Below are 25,810 nucleotides of genomic sequence, written 5' to 3'. Positions count from 1 at the left end.
GGACAGCGAATTATCAGTGTCATTATCTGTGTTGTCCCATCCATGCTTTGGTCTGTTTCATCCCTGTTTTGTGTCCGCTTCACATAAATTGAGATTTCTTGTGGAAAATTATCTGAAGAACGAGTTCTATGGCCTTTTAAAAGTTTAAAAACCACTCTGCTAGGGAAGGGCATTTCACAAACCGTTGGTTCTTTGAGCTGCACTTCACTGAAAGATTCCATGCTCAGATGTGTTTGGGAAACTTTGCTCACTCCAGCCCCTTCTTGGAGATAAATAAGGATCCTTAGCATATAAATGCTCTGAGAAGCCCTGTAGCAGAGAACATCTTCTTGGATTTGTTTAAGTCACTGATCCCCAAGATTATTTCATCATAAATTTTTTTGTCTAGTAAGTACCAATTAACATCCTGCAGAACAGCATTTTATGGAGCCCACGTTGGGAACTCTTGGTTAAGGGAATCTCTAAGCCCCTTCTGGCCCTGCTGTTGTTGAGGGGCGGCTGAAGAACCTGGGAGTGAGGATCTTGGTAAAGGGTACCCATGACCATGGTCTCCAAATCTCTGAAAGTCTCTCATTGGAAGAGGTGGCTGTTTTATACAATGGACCTTTAAATGAAACCCACCTCAAACACCTGAGCTCTCATAACTTACTGGTGAAGGTATGAACTGGGTCCGCTTTTCTTTACACAATTTTGACAACAGGTGTCTAAAATCTTAAGATGTGTGGCCAGGCATGATTACAGGCTCATACCTGTAATCCCAGCAGTTTGGGAGGCCAAGACAGGAGCCTCACTTGAGGCCAGGAGTTCAAGATCACCCTAGGGAACACTATAAGGCTCTGTCACTATTTAAAATAATAATAAAGTAAAATAAAATGGTGTGCATCCTTTGCCCCAGCAATTCTATTTCTAAAACTTTATCTGAAGGAATTAATGACACCAGTGCACACAAAGAATGAACAAGGATGTTCATCAGGTATATTATCCTGCAAGTTGAAAACCATGTTCATTCCGACCTTAAGGACTGGAAAACAAAACTGTGGAACAATCATGCCATGGAAGTGAGTGGCCATTAAACACAATGTGTCAGCCTGGCTACAGTGGCTCACGCCTGTAATCCCAGAACTTTAGGAGGCTGAGGCGGGCAGATCACTTGAGGTCGGGAGTTTGAGACCAGCCTGGCCAACACAGTGAAACCCCATCTCTACTAAACATACAAAAATTAGCCAGGTGAAGTTCTGTCCATTCCAGGATGTGGTGTTACATGCCTGTAATCCCAGCTACTCAGGAGGCTCAGGCAGGAGGCAGAACCAGGAGGCAGAGGTTGCAGTGAGCCGAGATTGTGCCACTGCATTCCTGCCGGGGTGACAGGGCAGGAGTCTGTCTCAAAAATAAAATAAAATAAAAAAACACAACGTGTCATAGCAAGAGAGGTCCACCATGCAGATGGAGCAGGAAGCAGTCCCAAAACAGGATGTAGGGTTTTGTGAGTGGAGTACAATTCTATTTTTATTAAAATAATATCTATATTAGTGCTTCTCAAACTAGCGAGGCTGAGGGATGACTTTATAACCTTCAATCTATTGCAAGTTGATAGTTTGGTATAGTTTGCAGACCACAGTTTGAATTGCCCTGTTTTATGTCATATGAAAGTTTGAGAGAAAATGCAATACAATGTCAAGAGTGATTTTCTCTAAATGGTAAGTTAGGGGTAATGGTAAGTTAGGGATAATTCTTTTTATTTTTTCTTATCTGTATTTCAACTTTTGTACAATGAAGACACATATCTTTTTAATTTTTAATTACTTTTGTGGGTACACAATAGGTGTATATATTTATGGGATACATGAGATGTTTTGATACAAGGATGCCATGTGAAATAAGTACATCATGGAGAATGGGGTATCCATCCCCTCAAGCATTTATCCTTTGTGTTACAAACAATCCAATTATGCTCTTTTACAAGAGTTACTTTTTCTTTTCTATTTCTTTTTTTTTTTTTTTTTTTGAGATGGAGTCCTGCTCTGTCACCCAGGTTGGAGTGCAGTGGCATGACCTCGGCTCACCGCAACCTCCACCGCCCAGGTTCAAGCCATTCTCCTGCCTCAGCCTCCCGAGTAGCTGGGATTACAGACACACACCAACATGCCCGGCTAATTTTTTTTTTTTGTATTTTTAGTAAAGACAGGGTTTCATCATGTTGGCTAAGCTGGTCTTGAACTGACCTCAAGTAATCTGCCTGCCTTGGCCTCCCAAAGTGCTGGGATTACAGGCATGAGCCACTGCATCTGGCGTTTTTAGTTACTTTAGATGTACAATTAAATTATTATTATCTATAGTCACCCTGTTGTGCTATCAAATACTAGGTCTTATTCATTCTTTCTAACTATTTTTTAACCTATTAACCACCCCCACCTCCCACTACAACCTCACTACCCTTCCCAGCCCCTAGTAACCATTTGGAGACACATTTTTTTAAAGTAAGAAATGTGAGTAAGAGTACCCTCCCTTGGGTAAAAGAGAGCTGCAGATATCTGAGGTGTGGTTGTGAGCATTTATTTGAGGTTGTACAGGCTGTTCTGTTGCAGGGTGAGAAGCCAGGAGCAGGTGGCCAAGGTGCCTTCCAATTCCTAGATGAGACCCTTATAGGACTAGACATCCATCAGTGGCTTTCTGCAGGCAGAGGCAGGCCTAGAGGCTTCGGTGCTCCTCTATGTCTGGAGCACCATCCCTCAGCCCCATCCCTGCCATCCCCACCACTTCATCCTCATCCCTGGGTGCTGAACTCTCTGGCCATCCTTCCCTTGGCGGAGCAGGCCTCGCCTCTGGAAACCCAGGGCCACAAAGTGGTATGTCACCTGCAAAGTGCACCCCCACCAAGCCAGCGTCAAACTGCCAGACATCACGTCAGCACATCCTAACCAGAGTCTGAGCCCAGGAGGAGGTGTCCTGAGCCCAGCCCCCTGCCAAGGCCCCAGGACAATGTCTGCCGGCTTTTCAGCTCAGTCTGGGGAGTTTTCCCAGGGACCTCCACCCTGCCAGGCTCCGCCAGCCTGAGGAGGAGGGAGGGAATGGAGGAGCAGCCCAGTTGTGGTTAGTATGTGGGGAGGGGAGGGAAAAATTCTCCCCACTGCCATTCCTGTGGGGAGGAGGCAGCACTGTCCCCCAGGAAGGGAGTCTGGCTTTGTCGTTGTTTCCTGAGGGGAAGAAAGAGCAGGGATGAGTTTCCAGATGCCAACCATGGGGAAGAATGTGCACCCCCTGCTGGATGACAAGGTCTCGGTGTCTTCTGGTACCCAAGCCTGACAGACGCCTGGGGGCCAGGGGACCTTGGCAGACAAAGCTGTCTGCTCAGAGCCACTACTCATTGCAGCCCCAAGAGGGAGGGCAGGGTGACTTTATGTAACTGTGGGTCTCTTCATTGCCTCGCCAAGTTCAGGCAGATCATGGCAGTCAGGGCACAGATCTGAGGATTTAGCTTGTTCTAGAGTTTTGCACCAGCCCAATGTGACAGGTGTTAGTTTATATCTATTTTGCCAGGATATAAGTGAGGACACAGAGCAATGGAGTGACTAGATTGCTGAAGGCCACAGGACTGGGAGTGGCAGATCCTGGACTCAAACCCAGGCTAGGCTGACTCTAAAACACCACACTCTCTCTGCCAAGACGTTTTCTTCTAAGATGGTTAAGCAGGTAACGACTGCTTCTAGGGTGCACCTGCAGCCCTTTCCAGAGAGCCTGGCCCCATCCAGAGCCCCTAATGCCTGGCATGTGAACCGTGCCCCATCCCTGCAGGAAGGCACATGAAGCCAGTTGTTGTAATGTGCCCATTGCAATAACATAGGAAGTTTCCACCCCAGAAAAATTAACATATTAAGAGGGGACTCTGGGAAATCAAAAGTCTTCAAGGCCCAGAGGAGTGTGCATCTAATGGAATTTCAAACATGGTGGCATCTTTCTCTGTGAGGTTCTTCTTGGGGCTCTTCAAATTGTCCTCTGCCCTGCATCTAGCCAGCCCTAACATCGCCAACCTACCTTGGGTTAGGTTTTCGCCTGAATTCTGATGTCCATTAGCTCTGTGACAATGGAAAGTCACCTACCCACTCTGAGCCTCAAGAATCAAAGGAGGTAGACTAGAAAGTGACTTGGGCCCAACTATATCAGATGCACCTGCAAGCACATGTCATCATTGCAGGTTCCTGGGCCCCACTCCAGCCCTAATGGCTGAGCCTCTCTGGAGGCTGGTTGCCTGGAAATCTGCTTTATGAATAGATTCCCCAGGTGATTCTGACAGGCACTAGAGTTGGGGAATCACTGGCATAGAGATGTCTAAGGTCAGTTTCAGGCTCTGCATGTGATAGTAAGGTTGGTGGGCATTGCCTGTCTCTCTGTCTGCCTTCCTTCCCGTCACTCCACTCAAGCTCCCAAGGCCAAAGAGAAGCAGTGAAGGAAGGCCTGGCATACAAGCAGCTAGGGCTGCCCCAGCAGCTGCAGTAGACCATCAGCTAGTGAAGGGCCGGAGCTTCAGTCGGCTGAACTCCATTCTGAGACCTCAGGCTGGATCTTTGGCTCTAGGGCTGGTTGGGCCTGGCCCCAAATCCAGAAATCCATGTAGGCTAGAGCCTGTGTAGGGCCACTGCTTTGGCTCATGTTGGTGTCCTGGTCTGTTCCAGATCCCTGCCCTGGGCCACACCTCGGACTCCAAAGGGCTTGCTGTAGGCCCAGGTCTCCCTCCCACCCCTGGCCTTCCTAAACCAACCAGGTCTTTCTTCAGAGGTGCTTCAAAGTGACCAGCAGAGACAAGGGCCAGCTATGGGACTAGGAACCAGGTAATGGTGAGAAGCTAAGGGTGGGCTTGCCCACCTGTCCCAAATATGGGAAAGCAAGCCAAATCCCAGAACACTGGCTGGGTTTCTGGAGTCACCTGGAAATAGGCCAGATCCTTGGCAAGACACCAGCAACAAGAGTCAAGTGAAAAGAACATCTTAGAAAACAGGATTTATAGTAAAATCCAATCTTTGCAAATGTGTGTATGTCAACGAGTATGTGTGTGTGGATCTACATCTATATCCATATGGACCCAGTTGGGCTAAACATTGCAAGTTACAGGGCACAGTCTGCCACAAAACTGCCCTCACTTCAGACAAGTTTGGGGTTCCCTAGGGCTACCTTCGCTCAGACCAATTAGCTACACCCTCAAGAGACTCCTATGGGCTCCCCCAGGTTTGATAATTTACTAGAAAGACTCACAGAACTCAGTAAAGTGCTATCATTACAATGATAGTTTTATTATAGCAAAAGGATACAGATGGGAAGAGATATTGATGATGAAGTCTGGGAAGGTTTCAAGTAAAAGCTTCCATTGTTCTCGGGGACACGTCGCCCTCCTGGCACACATGTATGGCAATATTCAAAGAGTACTGCCAACCAGGGGACCTCAGCAGAGTTCGGTGTTCAGGTTTTTATTGAAGCTTCATCCCAGAGGCATGCTGGGTTGAATCACTGGAGGTGCACTTGAACTCAATCCCCAGTCCCTCTCCCTTTCCCATGGGGGGCCTGAAAGCTTAAGGAGATAAATAACTCCTCCCTTCTCAGGCCCAGTCCCAAGGTGCAAGGCTACTTGCGCCAGCAGCGTGAGCCAGCAAAACAGCAGAAGCAGGAAGAGAGCTGGCGGGAAGACACCTACCCTGGCCGGAAGATATGTACCCCTGAAGGTCTAGAAAGAGGCCATCCGGGTACTACGTAGCAGTTACGTCAGACTAGGACACTTCCTGTTACAGGAGACTATAAAACCTTTGCCCCGTCCTCACTTGGGGCTGACGTCATATTAGGCGCTCATTAAAACCGCGTGTTGCTCCACACCACCTGGTGTTGTCTGTTGGCGCGCTCTCGAGGTTTGAACTGATACAAGAACCTTACACCCCAGAGGCTGGGGCTGATACCACGTGAGTCAAAGCCCCCAACCCTCTCATTACGTGGTTGGTCTTTCCAGCATGGCCGGCCCCTGTCCTGAACTATCCTTTTACCATAAACCCTGCAGGGGACCACCGTGAGTCATTTGTTAGCATAAACTATCAGATGTGGTCTGAGGGGCCCACCATGAATAACAAAGACCCTCCTATCACTTGGGAAATTCCAAGGGTTTAGAAGTCACTTCCCAGGGGCTGGAAGCAAAGGCCAGGCAGACCCTTTATTACACAATATGTATGTAACATAGAAAAATATTCCTCTGGAGATTTCCTGGAGAGAGATCCCATCCCTCCAAATCTTCACTAAGGAGTTTTTGGGACAGGCACGGAAGCTCTCGCCTATAATCCCAGCACTTTGAGAGGCCGAGACAAGAGGATCCCTTGAGCTCAGGGGTTCGAGACCAGTCTGGGCAACATAGGGAGACCCCTGTCTCTACAAGAAAAAAATTTTTTTAAGTTAGCCAGGTGTGGTGGCTCATGCCTGTAGCCCCAGCTGCTCAGGAGGCTGAGGTGGGAGGATCGCTTGAACCCAGGAGATTGAGGCTGCAGTGAACTGTGATTGTACCACTGGGTGACAAAGCAAGATGCTATCTCATAAATAAATAAATAAATAAATAAATAAATAAATAAATAAATCTTCCTGCCTTCTGCTGGATCTACTGTGGTTTCACAGAGTAAGCAGATTCAGATCTGAGGCCAGTCCCCATCTCCATCCACACTCGGGGCTTCCCCAGGGTCTAGGACCCTAAAGATCTGCTTCCTGAGGATAAACTTCTAGTTCAAGCTCAAAAAAATACCCTCCTGAGGACTCCTGCTTTTCCATTTTTCATCCTTGATGAAGTGGTTGGTGCTGGGCACACTTTCTATTATCAATAAATATAAAATCCTTTGAGACCTAGGCCTTAGGTCAGTTTTTCCTACCAGGTAAAACCTTGAGCCTCAGGGTTTTGGCAGGTGATAACTGCCTAGAAAAGCGGCCCACTGGATGCTGTGGCATTCTGATCACCACTGCGTAAGAACATCTTAAGAAGCAGCTGGCTCTGCGGGACCCCACATAGCAATCCCTGGCCAGCCTCCCCCTGACCACCCCCCAGACTGGCCTCCCAGTGCCAAGGCCTGGCCTCCACTGGAGGGCAGTAGCATCTGGTTCTGCTTTGCTTGGGAAAACAGCTCTGCTTACAAATATTTGGCCTGTGGAGCTTCTTTCCCCACTCGGCCTCAGCTTGTGCCTGAAAATGAAGTGTTTCTGTAAGGGACCTAGAGACAAGGCTGGAGGCCGGGCAAAGGGGAAGCCTCTGTCTAATTCAGCATTTTCCCTGACGGAGACTGCACCCCGAGCCCAGCAGGGTGGAGAGGGGTCTGAAGCCTGGAGGTGGGTGGTGTTTCTGGATAGGAGGGCTGAGCTGGCTGCGGCCCACTGACTGCCAGCCACACTGAGACCCAGCACCAGCCCCAATGGCACCACACAAGAGGGCCTCCAACTCCCTTCTGCGGACACAGGTCCTCCTTCCCTCCCTCCCTCCCTCCTGGCTCTGGCAGCCATCTTGGCCCTCGTTGCAGCCCTTGGGCCTGGAAAGCAGACGACCTGGGAGGAAGGATCTGGCAGGATGAGGCCAGCAGAGCTCTCCCAGAAAGGAGGGCCAGGTGGAACTAGGCAGAGGGGCTCTCAGCCAGGCATCTCCCCCTGAGAGCTCACAGACAAGAGGCAAAGCCACTCAAAGTTGCCAAGAGGCATGATTCCTTCACTTGTTAATTACTAAGTTCCTACTCAGTGCCAGCTCTGAGCTAAGACCTGGGGTACCATGGTGAGCAAAAGTGAACACGCTTTGTCCAGAACACCCAGCCCTCAGCTCTTCCCAGCATGACTCCTTCCTAACATCTAGGTATAACTCTAATTTCCGCTCATTAGGGAAGATTCCCCTGACCACTTGTCTTAAGTCATACCTCCTTATCCCCCACCTTCTATCCGTTTATTTTACCTTTATTGATAGCATTTCTAACAACTTGAAATTCTTATCTATTTGTCTGTTTGTTTGTTAGTTTCCTAGCACGTAAATTCCAGGAAGGCAAGAACCTGTCTCATTTATCATTGTATTTCCAGCGTATAATAAGGACCAGATAAAGTTTTGTTAAATGAATGAATGAATATTACTGTTAATACAAAATTTATTTAGAAATGCCCCAAATGTCACCCGTGCAGCCATGTTTGATTTCTCAGAGCATGAGGTCTACTGGCCAGTTAAACTGATTTCCGGCCAGTGCGTCCAGGGCCTCTGAGAGGAGCTATAGGGTTTTTCTGAGAGAATGCTTGGGCCCTGTTGCCTTAGTGGCCTGGAAACCCTGCTCAGGAACAGTCTGGCACAGGAGAGGAGCCTCCACCCCCTACCATGTGGCTGACAGGCCAGAGAGCAAGAGGTCAGGGCCAAAAATTAAAAACCATTTTCAAAAGAGGGAGAAAATTCAACCATTGACCGCAATGTAATGAAATGAGACAGCCACCCAGCAAAAAGTTGCATTTTAAAACCAGAGGTCCTCCAAGGCCTGGGCATACCAATCCAGCGTGTGCTCGCTGCCATGTAACTCATCTCCTCACTCTGTACTTGGAGCTCTGCCCTGGGGGTTCAATATTCTTCGGCTGCGTGGAAAGCTGGAAGTCCCTGGCCTCTAGGGGTGGCCGAATCAAAGGAGATGAAGAAAGAGGAGAGAAATCCTGCATTTAATCTGGGCTTGGGATTCGGAAGCTATTCTGGAGCTTTGAATAAAGAGCAGGTTTCTACTGAGTTAACCCATTTTATTATAGTGGTTCTGAGCAATGGACTCTGGAGCCATCGGGTTCAAATCTTGTTTCTACCAACTAAAAGCAACGTGACCTTGGGCAAGCTGCTCTACTGTTCTGTGCCTTAGTTTCTTCACCTGTAAAATGGGGATAATAGTGGTACCTACCTTGAAAACTGTCTTGAGTATTGAGCGAGACAATGTCTGTGAAGTAATCAGGACAGTGCCCAGGACACAGCTAGTGCCGATTCAATGTTTGCCTTTATTACTATCCTTCATCCACACTGATTGATTTCCCATAATACTGCATCAGAGAGTAAATCATGATAATATTACATCTCAAGGAACTGAAGATTTATTTTACCTCATTGCCAATCGAAAAGGCAATGCTTCTAGATTCTTGTGGATTAAGCTGAAAGTTTTGAGTTCTAACATAGATTACAAGAAAGACAACATATTTGGCAGGACAGGCCAGCCAGAGCTCAGGCCTCGCTCTGGGCCTTCAACCTCTCCCATTCCAGTCTTTCCTGGAGAATAATCTTTCTGAAACATGGATCTTGAAGGCTGGAAAGACGAAAATAATTAAAAACTATTGTAAACAATAAGACTGTTTGGTATAGTTCTGGTTACAAAATAAATATATGAAAATCAGTAGCATTCTTAAGGTGCAACAAGAAGTACTATGATGAAAATAAAGAGTCTGTTCACAAAGGCAGCAAAAACAACAGCAAAATAAAATATCTTGGAATAAGTTTGATAAGAAATGTGCAGGTTCATATAAAAAATCATGCTGAACACTGCAGCTCACACCTGTAATCCCAGCACTTTGGGAGGCTGAAGCGGGAGGAATGCTTGAGCCCAGGAGTTTAAGGTCAGCTTGGGCAACGTGGTGAAACCCATGTCTACAAAAAAATACAAAAAAATTATCTGGGCGTGGTAGTGCATGCTTGTAGTCCCAGATATTTGGGAGGCTGAGATGGAAGGATTCCTTGAGCCCGGGAGGTGGAGTTTGCAGTGAGCTGAGACCAAGCCACTGAACTCCAGCCTGGGCAACAGAGCAAGACCCTGTCTCAAAAAACTAAAAACTTATATTATTCCCAGGAAGTATAGAGAGGAAAACTTGAGCAGATAGAGATATATCTTGATGGCTCAAAATTATACAAATATCAATTCTTCTAAAACATATTGAAAAATTTAACCCAATTCCAACCAAACTTCCAATGTAGTTATTTTTGGAACTTGACAGTGTGGTTCTAAATTTTATCTGGAATAATAAATAGGAGAGAATAAATATCTGGGAAAAATAACAAAAGAAGAAGTTGTACTAGCAGATATTGAAACATGTTAAAGATAGAATAATATAGATCACTTAATATGGGATCAAAAATAGATAGGTCAATAGAATACAGTAGAAAGTCCACATTAATACAAGAGTTTACTTAGTACACTAGAAGAGAAACTTCTCATCAGAGAGGAGAAATATATTGTTTAATAAATGGTGTGCGGCAACTGGCTGGCCATTTGGAAAAAAAAAAAGATGGATTCATACTTCTCCCACCAAAAGAAATTTCAGATGGAATAAAATGTAAATGTAAAAACTAAACCATAAAAATATTAGAAAAAACTATGAAAGAATAATTTATAAGGATAAAGCCTTTAAAAGTGGCAAATGAAACCCAGAAACCATAATGGAAAAGATAGGCAGTTTGAGGTTTTATGGATTTTATGGCAAAATACGTTGCAAATAAGGTTGAAAGACATGCTTCAATTGTAAAAAAAATAAAATAAAATAAAATAACAGGGATAAGTTTACTATCGATAAGATAGAAAGAGTTCTTATACATCAATGAGAAAAAAAGACCAAAGAACCTGAATAACGTTTGAGAAGACGATCAACCTCTCTAATAATAAAAGAAATGAAAATTAGAACAATAAAATGTATTTCTCCCTGATCACATTGACAGTTTTCAAAGATTGAATACTTGAAGTTGGCTAAGAGGATTGGAACTAGGCATTTTCAAACATTTCTGGCAGAGGTATAAATTGGTTCAAGCTTTTTGGATAGAATTTGGCAATATCAATCAACATTTTAAAGGTGCAAGATGTGTAGAATATATTTCTGTTCTCTTTGGACTCTTACATAAGTGTGATGTAGTGGATGCTGTGGTGTGTCACCCAGATTTCCTGCAGCTGAGAAGAGAGTTGATAGCTGAGAGCTCACAGCTGGTACCACCCCCGCCTCAACCACCCCAGAAATTGCCCTTGGCTGAAAAAAAACATGTTGCCCAAGGTCATGCCTACTTCCTAGGATAGGCCCAATCCAATGACTGGTTGATGCAGGGGTGTAAAGACCCAACTGCCTTGCCCCAATTTGGGGTAATGCTGTAGGGCTATTCCAACTCCAGGGCTCCCTGTGGGCTGGGCTGAGGCTTTTGTCAAGTCTGCATTGCAGCCCAGCTTCTCCCAGCATGCTTCCTCCACCCCATCAAAGATGCTCATGCTGATGTTGACAGCCCCCTCCAATAAACCTCCTGCAAGCCAATCTCTATCTCAGAGTCTGTTTCCCAGAAAACCTGATAGATGACACTTAGTGCCACAAGTGACCCAAGAAGCAGATTTTATAGTGGGGTTTTGGAGCTGGATTAGCCTCTACTTGACTGGCAACAAAGGTCCCATTATTGTTGATATGTGGAACACTGGTCATTGCTGGGTACTGTAGCAATAATGTTATTAATCTTTGGTTAGTGGTAAACTAAAATGGCTTCTGAGTAGAAGGAAAAGGATGGCTAGGACAATGTATGAGGGCTTTAGCAGTATGGGGGAGTAGTCATTCTAAGGACAATGGAATTGAATGACTGTTGCTAGGGGTAATAGATGCTTTGGACACAGACAAGGAAAGACTAATTGTAAAAGCCAGAGGACCTGTTTTCGCAGCTAATAAAGAGACTCTAATCTCCTGAGGTCAGGAGACATAAAAAGCTCATGCTCAACTCCATGATGTTTACAGAGTAGAAAAGTTGAAGAGCTCTTAAGAGTAGAGAGTTCCAGAAAAGGAGTTTTCTGTGAAAGGTCAGACCTTTGATTACATAGTGGTAGGACCCTGAAATATGAGAGGGGGATCTCTGGATTGATACACTTGAAAATTTTCAGTTCCCAGATTACCTTGATGTTTCTGGCCTGAAGAAGTAGCCATTGCTTGGAGGCAATGCACAGACTTCTGACGTACAAGGCAATATATGCCTTCCTTAGGATGAATCCCTATTTCTCCTCCTGGCCATCAGGCCAATATCTAGGGTGAATTAACAGCATAACTCAGGCAAGGATGTGATGGCTTGCTAAGGGAGGAAAGGGACTACACTCTGAAAGAGCATATAGCCAACCAGAATTGGTTAAGAGGAAATGGTGGCCCTAGAAGCCAGACTGATGAGCAACCAACAAAGTATTTATTAGACTGTAAAGTTAATGGAAATTAAGAACGAATGATTAGGAGTCTGAGAGCAGCCATCCCGATAAAAAGTCGTTTTCTTGACCAATTTCTGACCCTGAGCCAGTTTTTCAGACCTATAACCCACTGGCTAAAGAAGAGGCTGGGACTCCATGAGAAAGGCACCTGCAACACTATGGCAGGTGTACATGATAAGAATTTCCTTAGCTCTGGTGAATGTGTAACTGTCAGGAACAGTTTACATTTACTTGGAAGGAGCAACAGTATACCTTTACTGTCTTGCCTCCACATCTATGTTAATTCTTCCACCTTCTGTCATAATGTAGTCTGAAGACAGTGGGCCATATGGACATCCTGTAGAACACTGGATCAGTCTACTGTGTTGGTGACATCATGTTAATCAGGCCAGAGGAGCAAGAAGTAGCAAATACATCAGAAGCCTTGGATCAACGTATGCTCCAGAAGGTGGAAGGTAATCCTAGGAAATTCAGGTGCCACATTAGTGATGTTTTAGGGTCTAGTCTGGTCCTGGTTTAGGGCATTCCAGGGTATTTCTTCTAATGTAAAAGACAGATTATTGCCTCTCAACTTCTCACCACTAAGACTGAAGTACAATGACTAGTAGGCCTCTTCAGGTGCTAGAGGCAGACTATTTCATGTACATTCCAATTTATATGTCAGGTGAAATGAAAAGCTGCCAGCTTTGTGTGGGAACCAGCAGGAAAGCAGTATACAGCAGATCCAGGCCATAATGCAAGAAGCCCTGCTCCTTGGGCCATACAACCCAATAGATCCTATGGTATTGGAGCTCTCCATGGTGGGAAAAATTGCTGTGTAGATGTTATGGTAAACTTCAAAAGGAGGATCTCAATGTAGACCTCTGAAGTTTTGGAGCAAGCTCATACCATCTGCAGTGGAAAATTATACACATTTCAAAAATAACTCCTGGAATGGTACTGTGCCCTGATAGAGATGGAGTGCCTGACTATGGGACATCATGCAGCCAGAACTGCTCATCATTAGCCGAGATCAGTCACTATTGCAGAGCCATCAGATTGGGTGGGCCCAGTATGGCCAGAAAGCACAAATAAACTGCATAAGCAAATCACACAGCTCCCCACATCATTGGCCACTCTTTCACTGGCATCTTCCCTTGGCTCTCATCTATGTCTATATGGAGGGTCCCTTGTACCCAACTGACAGAGGAGCAAAAAAATTCACCCATGGGTTAGCTTGACTTGTGAGTGCAAGCTACAAATGGCCCATTACTGAATATGATCCCACTCAGGGCTAGTACTGAAAAACAGTGGTGAGGGAGATTCTCCCAGGGGCAGAGCTGTGAGCACTGACCTGGTCATCCATCTAGTGCAGAAAGAGAAGTGGCCCAAAGTTAGAATGTATGTGGACTCATGGGCAGTGGCAAGTGGCTTGACTGGTTGTCTAGGAGCCTGGAAGGAGAACATTTGGAAGATTAGGAGCAAGAAGTTCTTGGGGAGGAAACACGTGGATGGATTTAAAAGAATGGTCATAAAGCCTGAAAATCTTCCTGTTGACCCAGTGACCATCAGAGAGCATCTCCCTCAGAAGAGGCACTAAACAATGACGCAGAGGGAATAACTCAGGCAGATGATGTCAGCCAACCTGTTATCAGTCACCTGAGGGCCTGCATAATTACCATCTGAATGGAGTGGCCACAGTGGCAGAGATGGAGGCCTTACATAGGAGAGATCCCATCATCAAGACTGATCTAGCTATTGCTAAATATCCAACTTGCCAGCAATGTGACCCATGCTAAGCCCTTGATATGGCCTCTTCCCTCAAGGAGACCAAATAGCCACTCAGTGGCAAGTGATGACATTGGCCTCCTTCCACCCCAGAATGAGCAGACTTTAATCTCCACTGGAATTGACACATATTCGAGGTATGAGTTTACCCTTTCTGCCCACAGGGCTTCAGCCAATACCATCACCCAAGGTCTACAGTGTGTTCATCCATCCACATAGGAGCCTGTATAACATTGCATAGGACCAAGGGACTCACTTTAGAGAAAGGAGGTGCAACTCCCTTCCTTCATCTTCAAAGTGGATCACTCCAACTCAAAAAGAAAATAATCACACATAAAACATTTTGAAGAAAACACACAAAATAAAATACCTTGGCATGGCAAGTCAGGAACTTCATAAGATTTCTTCATATAACTTCATAAAATCTCATCTCCAGCTACTGTCCTCTCCTCTTCTGTTATTCTCTGTGTATTTTGTGTTTTGGCTACCATTTTGTTTAAACCCATATGTATTCACCAAAATCTGCCTAGTCCTTTTGCTAATCATATACTTTTTGGTATCTATCACTAGATAATGAGCCTTTTGACAGCAGGGCCAGTTATTCTCAAATTTGACATAAATGCAGAATAGTTTTCTTGCAAATAAACCTCAGTTCAAATCATGAACACTCATGTAGTCATATGATGTTAAGCAGGTAATTTAACTCTTCTTTGTCTCATTCTGCACATTTATAAAATGGGGATTATAATGCCCAGAGGAAAGGCTTGTTAGAAAAATTAAATTGGGCTGGGCGCGGTGGCTCATGCCTCTAATACCAGCACTTTGGGAGGCTGAGGCGGGCAGATCACTTAAGGTCAGGAGTTTGAGACCAGTGTGGCCAACATGGCGAAACTCCGTCTCTACTAAAAGTACAAAAATTAGCCAGGTGTGGTGGTGTTCACCTGTAATCCCAGCTACTGGGGAAGCTGAGGCAGAAGAATCACTTGAACCTGGGAGGCGGAGGTTGCAGTGAGCTGAGATCGCGCCACTGCACTCCAGCCTGGGTGACAGAGTGAGACTCCGTCTTGGAAAAAAAAAAGAAAACCTAAATTGTATCATTAATTTTATAATTTTTATTATTGCTTTTCTTAACTTTGTATTCATTCCCTGCCATCACAGTACTGAATTCAGCACTCTGCTCAGACACACAATAAATATTTGTTGACAAAAATAAAAAACAAAACCACAAATTGCATCACTCCAACCATTTCTTCCATTGTCACCTTTTCTCTCTGACTTGGACCTTCCAGGCTTCTCTTTTAAGGATCCTTGTGATTACATTGGGCCTATCCATATAATCCCAGATAATCTCCTATCTCAAAATCCTTAACTTAATCACATCTTCATATTTCCTTTTGCCATGTAAGGCAACATATTCCCAGGTTCCAGGGGATTAAGATGTGACCATCTCTGGGGGAGGGGGCACTTTTCTGTCTGTCACAGGTGGTAACCCCCCACAGCCACAGCGATCATGACAGCTGAGCACAAAGCCCTCCCTGTGGTTCTTTCACACATTAACATTGGAAATCTAGTGAGCTGGTCAGCCTGATCTTGGCTATGACAGAAGGCAGAGCAAAGGCATGCCTGATGTAGAGCTGTAGAAGGGCTAACGGATTGGCAAGAGCTGAGGGGTGGTGATGGTGGTGATGCTGGGCAGGGAGACCAGCCCAGGGTCTCTGCACAGGGGGTGATGGAGCATGGTCAATACAGAGGCTGGCGAGACAGTGGTGGTGGTGGTCAGACAGCACCAACAGGTAGCCTTCCAGGACAAGTTCAGAAATGGACCTCACCCACCTTGCCAGAACACTTAGCAGAGCACAGAGGAAACCACTGCTTCTGAGAGCCAGCCCTGCAGCTAGAGGTCATCTCTCAGGGCCTCACTCCTCAGCTGGAAAATGCAGGTGATAAGAAGGATGTCTCCCTCATAGAGTTACCATGAGCATCCACGAATGATGGGTGAAAAGGGCATCACATGGTGCCAGGCATACGGTAGGTGCTCAGGGAGTGCTGGCCATTGAGGCAGAGGTGGCCATCTGTACACCAAAGGTATATGCTCCCCAGCTGAGTCATTGCTGGAAAACAGCAGCCCAGCCAGGGACTGTATTTCCTGGCCCCCTTGCCTCTGTGTGTGGTCATGTGACTTGTTCTGCGTCCAGTAGAATGTGAGCAGAGTAATAAGCCACTTCCAGGCTGGGCCTGTTCGATACCTGCTGTGGTCCTCCACATCCTCTCTCTTCTCCTAGCTGCCAGCTGAATACTGATGGCCAGGGGGACTGTTGAAGCTAGAGGGTAAAGACGGCAGAGCCTCCGTCAGCCTAGGACCTGAGTACATCTCCCTGGTATTCCACTGCCGTTCAGACTTCATATGAATGAGAAATAAAATTCTATTGTGTTCAGCCACTAAGATCTTGGGATTTCCTCTATCCATAACATCAACTAACTTTACCTTAACTGATAGTATTGTCAATAATTCTTAGCTATCTGATAATTTGAGTCCAGCCCAAGAAATAAAATTGGCTTGAGTCTCAGAGAAGAGGCTTGGGAAATCTGAAAATGGAAGAATGGGGCATTGCATCGATTATAACCCTGAGATCTCAAGGCTGACCCTTGTTGGGACAGTGTGAGGTGTACAGGCTAAATGTTGCAACTGGGATCAAAGGACCATTAATAACAACTACAAATCATTAAACACTTCCTGTGTGCTGATGCCTTCTTTGCTTTGCCTCACTGAACCTTAAGAAACAGGTACCAAGTTTATTCTATTTACCAAGGAGGAGCTACTGTAAAAACCTCCCAGAGAGATTCCAAGTTTGGTTAAGGTTGCACAGCTGCAGAGCAGGGGAGCTGAGATTCAAGTCCAGGGTGCCTGATGCCAAGCTGCGCTCTCAACCTTTGCACAGATTCCCTCCACTGTAGGCTGCTGGGAGCTACGAGGATTGCAGGCTCATAAGCAAATTTTATTTTCAGCAATGACAAATTACCCAGGATTTGGCTAAAACCATCACATTCAGAGGCTCTAGAATCAGATTTGCGTAATAAACAGAGGAGGTCCTCAGGAGAAGGGCCTAATTTATAATTCTGGGGCCAAGAAGTCTGCAAGCTTTGAGTTTGAAGACATATAAAGAGAGGTGATCTGCCTGCCTTTCCCTTCCCAACTCCTTCATCTGGCCAACATCACTAATGTTTCTGGCGTTTTTATTCTTGGCTATTTACCTCCAATGAAACACAACAACAAAGTTTAGTTATTACAGTCTAGATTTTGACATTTATGGGTTCACAGTTAAATAATCTTATAACTATTAAGACAAGGGTGAACTCTCACTACAACTGTCAATGTCTTTGGGTCCCAGATCCCCTAGGACCCATCTCAAGAGTCTATATTTCTTAAGCAAGCACCCAGAAGGTTGCATATTAATATCTGCCTCCATTATGTCTTGCCACAATAATGCTGAGTAACAACCACAAAGACTCAGAGGCACACAACAGTAAACAGATTTGGCTCAAGAGTCTATGGAGTTTCATTGGTGTGGGCTGGGCTCAACTGACCTTGGCTGGACTGGCTCATGCATCTGCTGTCAGCCGTGGGTGATCTTGGCTGGGCTTATGCCCATGTCTGGAGTCGGCCAGCTCTTGGCTGATCTAGGATGCCCTCGTCTGAGATGACTGGCTGACTCAACTTTGCTGCACAAGTCTCATCCTCCAACAGGATAGCCTGGGCATATTCCCATGGCAGGTACAAAGACTCCAGAGAGAAGTGGAAAATGTACAGAAGCTTTTTAAAGGATGTGCTTGTATCACATCTGCTAACATCCCACTAGTCAAAGCAGGCCACATGTCTGAGTTGCAGAGGAAAGACACTAAAAAGTTACATAACAGATGGCAAGAATACAAAGAGGAGTACAGAACAAGGAGGGGGACACTGACACCGTTGATCTGCCACAATACCTACCATTTGCTGTGTATTTACTGAAAGCCAGAGACAGGGTGATACCCATGAGTATTGAAGATGATGTGTGTAAAGGATCTGGCCCTTTAGAGCCAGATTCAGAGCCTCAAAGAGGTAAAGTAACTTTACAAAGGTCACATAGCTAGTAAAGAGCAGAGCTGAGATTAGAATTACATGCTTGTTGACTCCCGTAGGTGGTTTTTCTATACTAGCACATGGCTTGGTTACTAATATTTTTATTACTAATTTTGAGGCTGCATCCATACCATAACTGCTTAAATTTTTTTTTTTTTTTTTTTTGAGACGGAGTCTCACTGTGTTGTCCAGACTGGAGTGCAGTGGCATGATCTTGGCTCACTGCAAGCTCCGCCTCCCGGGTTCACGCCATTCTCCCACCTCAGCCTCTGGAGTAGCTGGGACTACAGGCGCCCACCATCACGCCTGGCTAATTTTTTTTGTATTTTTTTAGTAGAGATGGGGTTTCACCGTGTTAGCCAGGATGGTCTCGATCTCCTGATCTCATGATCCCCCCACCTCGGCCTCCCAAAGTGCTGAGATTACAGGCGTGAGCCACCGCGCCCGGCCAACTGCTTACATTTCTAAATTAGGCAGAAGATCCATATAGAAGGTTTGGGCCTTTGTGGGTTTGTTAGTGTATATTTAAATACACAATTTTAATATAAGAAGATTACTCCAAAATAACAACAGTAATAATAATAACTTATCAAGAACTTACCATATGACAAGCACTGTGCTAAAATTTTTACATATGTCCCGTCTTATTTAGGTCTCTCAATCACCTTATAAACCAGGTATCATTTTCCCCTCTATTTTACAGATGAGTTTGAAAGAGGCAGGTATGAGTTCGTAAGAGGCAGGTATGAGTTCTAACCCAGGTAGGATAATGAGCAAGCTTAGGCTTCGAACCGTCTTACTAAATGGCTCCCCGTTTGTGTTATGAAATAGAATTTGACATGTTTGGGGTCACTTTGGGGGTGATCAGCCATGCCCCCAAGAACCTCTCCCTTTCTGCTTTCATCTGCTTCTCTCAGGTGTCTGATCTCCTCCGGCAGGATTAAACCAGGCATGGGGTGGGGGGAGGGCTTTGGGGGGAGGGGCAGCTTCCAGCATTGCAGCGGTGAAATTGTGCTGGGAAGTGGGTGGGGCGGCGGGGGTTGCTCCTCATGGAGTGAACAGGCACTGGCCACTGGAACCTGATTTCTTGGCAGTGCAGCCTCCAAGATGGATGGCCATGGCCTTCAGGGCTGGACAACCACTTCGCGGGCCTTTGATGCTCAAAGCAGAGCAAATGTGAGCCGGCCGCCTGGCCACAGCTGCCTCTCATTAGGGTCTGCTTCCTCCAGCCCAGGACAAGGTGGGCCCAGGAGGTAAGCGGGGGCAAACACCATATGTGTCACCCCATCTGGCTGCAAAACTCTGCTCTTGACTTCTTGCCCCCAAATCCTCTTCTGAGCCCCCCACCCAACATCCCCCTGGTTCTTCAGGCCAGAATCTGAAGTCTGAACAGGTCTTCCCTCCCCATCATCACTACTTCCCCACATTCAATCCATCAGCAAATCCTATTGGCTCTGTTTTCAAAATAATCTTCAGTCTAACCAGCCTTCTCAACTCCATTGATATCACCTAAGTCACATTCAGTCTAGCCTGGTTAAGGGCAGGAGCCACTGGTTATGAGTCAAATTGTGCCCACCAATTAAATGTATATGTTCAAATCCAGACCCCCCGCCGCAGCACCTCAGAATGTGATCTTATTTGGAAATAGGGTCACTGCTGGTATGATTACTTAACGTGAGGTCATACTGGAGTAGTATGGGCCGCTAATGTTCCTATTTAAAGGGGAAATTTAGACACAGACATGGACATAGGAGAATGCCTTGTAAAGATGAAGGTGGAGATTATGGTGATGCCAGAGATTGTCAAGAAACTACCAGAAGCTAGGTAAGAGATAGGAAATGAATTTTCCCTCCCAGCTCTCAGAAGGAACCACCCCTGCTGACACCTTGATGTCAGATTTTTTTTAACTGTGGAATGATAAATTTCTATTGTTTAAGCCTCCCAGTTGGAGATGCTTTGTCACAGGAGCCCTAAGCAGGTGCAGCACCACCAAACTGGATTCTCCACCTCCTCTTGCCTCCCTCCCCATTCACCCCCACTCGCATGGCACTCCACAGAAGACTGATATTTTAACAATTCCAATTTGGACTATGTCTTTCGCCTGCCTAGAATTGTGTGCAAGCTTACCATGGCCTTGGGAGGTAAGCCAGGCCCTGGGAGACCTCACTCCTTCCTTTCTTCCTCTTTCTCCCTAGCCCTCTGCCCTCTGTCTGCCCCAGGCTTCATGTCCATCTTGAGCATGTCCCACCCTTCTAAGGGACTTTGCAAATACTGTGCCCTCACTCTCTTCCAAGTCTTTGCACAATCACCTTGTCTAAAGAGCCAAGGAAGGGGCCGGGCGCGGTGACTCACGCCTGTAATCCCAGTACTTTGGGAGGCCGAGAAGGGTGGATCACCTGAGGTCGGGAGTTCAAGACTAGCCTGGTCAACGTGGTGAAACCCTGTTTCTACTAAAAATATTTTAAAAATTAGCTGGGCCTGGTGGTGGCCACCAGTAATTCTGACTCCTTGGGAGGCTGAGGCAGGAGAATTGCTTGAACCCAGGAGACGAAGGTTGCAATGAGCCAATACGGTGCCACTGCACTCCAGCCTGGGCGACAGAGTGAGACACTCCGTCAAAAAAAAAAAAAATGCCAAGGAAACACTGATGAGGAGGAAGAGGATAGAGAAGGGGGGCAGGAAAGGACCCTGATGGAGGCTGACCAGCCTGTGCCCAGCTCACAGCCTCTGAGGGGACAGAGTTGCTCACCAGAGATTTGAAGTTTTAAAGTGCAGAACCAGACTCTCATCCCAGTTCTTCTCTAGGGACTTGTGTAACCTCAGATAAGTCTCTGGTATGGTGCTGTAGGCTTTGGCTTGCCCATCTGTAAAATGGATCAACATATGACCTCATTTAATTCTCTTAACATCAGTGTGAGGTAGGTGATGTCTCAATAGATGCTGTTAGTGTTTTCACTTGTTAGAGGGGAAAACTGAGGCTGGGGTAGATGAAGCAACTTGCTCAAGATTATCCAGTATGAGAATGGCAGAACTGGGATTTGAAACTGAATCTGTCTGACTCCAGAATTCACACCTGTGGTCACTGTGCTACTATGATGGTTCTGAGAAGCTGGGCCACTGACTGTCCACAACTGTAAAATGGGCAGATTATGAGACTTTGGGTGCATCTGTACAATGTAATTCCATGGAGATGATCCAAAAGACAAAGTGCATCTAGATACACTGAGGTGGAAAGCACCCCACCCGCACACACGTGTAGATAACGTGCACATTGAACACATTGTGTGTCCTCTGTTCTTTGGCTTCAACAGGACAGAAATTCCAAAGCCACCCAAGAGAAATCTCCAGGCTCTCCCCAAAGGCAATGGCCACTACTCTTGGGGAGAGGGAGAAACAGCTGGGGTAGCCTCTGGAATTTTGCCAGCATGGAGATGATCCTATGGAACATATGTTCCAAAGTTTTTTCAACTTTATACCAGCTCTGAGGTTTAAAAAAAAAAAAGGTTAATAAACAAAATCATAAGATCAATATGATTGGAGCAAAAAATTGCTTTGAAACAGTCCTAGTGTAGGTTGCATATTATTAATGGGAAGTCCCCAAATACAGTCACCTCCAGACAACAACTGCTGACCAATGTCCAGCCTCTTTAGGGGGCCAGGCTCAGGGCTAAGATTTTTATCCATCTACTCTCATTTAATGCTGAAACAACCTCTGAGGGTTCGTATGGGGAGGGGTTCCCTTACCCATTTTTCAGGAAGAGAAACTGAGCTTTGGTGATAGGGACTCCTTGGCCAATCAGTGACCTAGCTGGAGATTTCAGCCAGATCTATGGATCGCAGAGCTCATGCCATCAGCCACACTGGGAGCGTGGCAGGCCAACATGTGACCTCTTTATTAACATGTTTTTCTACAACTTCTTAAGCCTTTGACACTCCCCACCTCTCACCTGCAAATAATGCATCTTTAACTTCAAGGAGCCTTTCACCATTGTTCCCAGGGACAATGTATATCACAAGCAACTGAGAAAGAACAGAGTCCACAATCCAACTCTAATTCTCTTCCACTTAGGGGAAAAGCTGAACGATTTGGGAAGAGGATTTCTTCAATGAGTTTGGAAAGGCAAAGCTGGAAGTGGTAGCAGGAGACTGTCTCAGAATGGGGACTGTGCCTGGCACCTGGGCCAAATCTGGAGGCAGAAGATGGGAATCATAGCCCCTTACACTAGGAGGTGGGTGAGCAGAGGGACATTTCTGTCCCTCCCCAGGGAAAGCCCAGCAAGCCTGCGTGTGTTTGTGCACACTGGCTGCATGGGGGGGTGGGGGAGTTGGGGGTGGGGTTGGGCTGTGCCCACATCCTCAAACGCGCAGAGCCTGGAGCAAAGGCATAGAGTGTGGGGTCCCCACAGTCTCCCCAGGGTGTGGCAGGAGAACCCCCGGAGCCCAGGGAAACCGCACCATCGCTAAGGACAGGAAGGTGGTGGCCCAAAGCAGGACCTGGCCAGGAGGTAAGGAGAATCTCAAGCTGTGAGGAGCCCAGAGAAGGCCTAGCTGCTCCCACGGTCCCAACCTAAGGGTCTGGCGGCTGAGAACAGCCATCACCATCATCACCATCATTGGAGGATGAAAGGATGGCAGCTGCCCAGCTCCGAGGAAGCCCTGCCTCCCACTTGGGCCCAGTAAAATCCTGAGAAACTCATGGCAATGGGTGTGGCCGCGCAATACAGCATCAGCACAGGGAGGGTCCAGGGAGAAATCAGCTCATCCCGAAAAAAGAAAGAGGTCACATTGATTTACACGCCCGAGTTTATCACCTGCAAAGGATTACCCGCCTTAGGATTCTGCCTCACACTAGTGCTTCCTGCTAGGATGTGCAGTTCTGTGCACCCCTACCTTTCTTCCCTACACACACATACCACACACGCACACATACCCTCCATACACTCTCCACCCCGACACACACACCACCCCACACTCTTCATATGCTCTCCATACACACACCCTGTCTCCACATACTCACTGCACACCCTCCATACACTTTCCACACACACACCCCTTTCACACACAGACACACAACCTCCATGCACACCACACACCCTCCATAAATTCTACACACACAAACACACACCCTTTACACACACATCCTCCATATACTCTACACACACACTGTCTCCACACACTCACCACACACCCTCCATACACTCTCCACACACACACACACCATGCCACACCCTTCATATACTCTCCACACACACACACACTGTCTTCACACACTCACCACACACCCTCCATATACTTTCCACACACACATACCCCTTCCACGCGCAGACACACAACCTCCACGCACACCACACACCCTCCATAAATTCTACACACACACTAACACACACCCTTCATAAACACACATCCTCCATACACTACACACACACCACACACACACCAAACCACACTCTCCATACACTCCACACACACACACTGTCTCCACAAACACCACACACTCTCCACTCTACACACACACACACCCCCTCCATACACTCTACACACACACACACCCTCCATACACTCTTCACACACACACATTCTCCACACACACACCACACACACTTTCCATGCACACACACATTCTACGTACACACACACTCCACACCCTCCACACACACACACACACACCCTACACATACACCTCACACACCCTCCATACACTTCACACACACATTCTACACACACACACACCCTCCGTACACACTCCCCTACACACACCATACACTCTACACACACACACACCCTCCATACACTCTTTACACACACATTCTATACACACACACCCTCCATACACACACCCTTCACATACAGCACACACACCCTCCACATGGAGACTCTGAGGCCCAAGAGGATCTCTCTGTGACCCTGTGTGAAAGGCAGAATAACACTGCCTCCATATATCCCCAAGCCCTAGTCCCCAGAATCTGTGATATGCTATGTCATGACAAGGGAGAATTAAGGTTTGTCCTGGTTTGCTTCAGCTGCTGTAACAAAATGCCTTAGACTGGGTGGCTTAAACAACAGGCATTTATTTCTCAAGGTTCTGGAGGCTGGGAAGTCCACGGCCAAGGGGCCAGGAGGGTAGGGGTCTGGTTAGGGCTCACTTCCTGGCTTGTAGACAGGCCTCTTCACCAAGTCCTCACATGGCTGAGGCCAGAGAGAGGGCTTACTTAGCCCTTTTCCTCTTATAATGACACTAATCCCATCATGGGGGCCCCACCCTCATGACCTAATCACCTCCCGAAGGCCCCAGTTCCTAATACCATTGCATTGGAGCTTCGGGCTCCAACCCATGAATTTGGAGGGACACAAACATTCAATCCATAGCAAGATTATAGAAGGAACTGGGGTTGTTAATCAGCTGACCTTGAGTTGGGGAGATTATCCTGGATTATCTGGTTGGTCCTTACAAGTGAAAGAGGGCAGTGAGAGTCAGTGTCAGAGCTGGAGAGAGATTTGAAGATGCCACGCCACCTTTGGAGATGGAGGAAGGAGCTGGAGCCACAGAACATGGGAGTCTTCCAGAAGATGCAAAAGACGAAGGAGTAGATTCTCCCCTGGAGCCTTCAGGAGGAATGTAGCCCTGCAGACACTTTGATTTTAGCCCAGCCAGACCCATTTTGGACTTATGCCCTCCAAAACCATAAGACGATACATTTGTATTGTTTTTGGTGACTAAGTCTGTTACAGCAGCAATGAGTCTAATGCTATCTGTTTCCTCAGCACAGCACTTTCCCTTTGCCTCCTGGCCTCTCTTCTGCTGTCTCCCACCCCACCCATTTTATCACATTGCTCTTGCTCTCCTGGTCCCCTACTATGGTTTGGATCTGTGTACCCACCCAAATCTCATGTTGAAATGTAATCCCCAATGCTGGAGGTGTGGCGTGATGGGAGGTGACTGGATCACAAGAGTGGTTTCTCATGGTTTAACACCATCCTTCCTTACTGCTGTCATTGAGATAGTGAGATATGGTTGTTTGAAAGTGTGTAGCACTTCCTCCCACGCTTCCTCCTGCTCCGGCCTTGTGAAGTGCTCACTCTCCCTTTGCCTTCAGCCATGATTGTTAAGTGTCCTAAGGCCTCCTCCAAAGCCGAGCAGATGCCACCATCATGCTTTCCGTATAGCCTGCTGAACCATGAGCCAACTAAACCTCTTTTCTTTATAAAAGACCCAGTTTCAGTTATTTTTTTTTATAGCAGTGTGAGAATTGACTAATACACTCCCCAATCACTTTCTCTTCCTTGGACTTCTAACTCCAGCCCAGAGCAGGGGATACTCTGAATCTTTTTTTTTTTTTTACCAGTTTTGGGCCAGGCAGCTCCCAAGTTTCAATTTCCATGGGGCAAAGTGGGAGCAAGCAGCCTGGGACCGGGGCCTGGACCCCCAGGCCTCCTTGGTCTTTTCTGGGGTGGGGGCAGTTGCTTCCACCCCACCCCCCAAGCCAAGGGTGGGTGTGCAGGCCCAAGGTGGGCTAGGAGCAGGAAAGAAGGGAAGAGGCAGGGTGGATGGAGTGGGAGAGAGGTCATCTCGAAGGTACCAGAGTGAGTCACACCTCGTAAAGCAGTGTGAACTGGAGCATGGAGAGTTACTGCCATTGGGACTTTCATGTCCTTTCAATAAAGCCTCATCAGCACCAAGCTGCATTTTTGGCTCTTAATTCCAGATGTGGCCCCAGCCGGT

Source organism: Pongo pygmaeus, chromosome 9 (genome assembly GCF_028885625.2).
Source record: "Pongo pygmaeus isolate AG05252 chromosome 9, NHGRI_mPonPyg2-v2.0_pri, whole genome shotgun sequence".
Classification (NCBI taxonomy): Eukaryota; Metazoa; Chordata; class Mammalia; order Primates; family Hominidae; genus Pongo; species Pongo pygmaeus.
The sequence above is the reverse complement of the archived record's forward strand: the minus strand, read 5'-3'. Positions refer to the sequence as shown.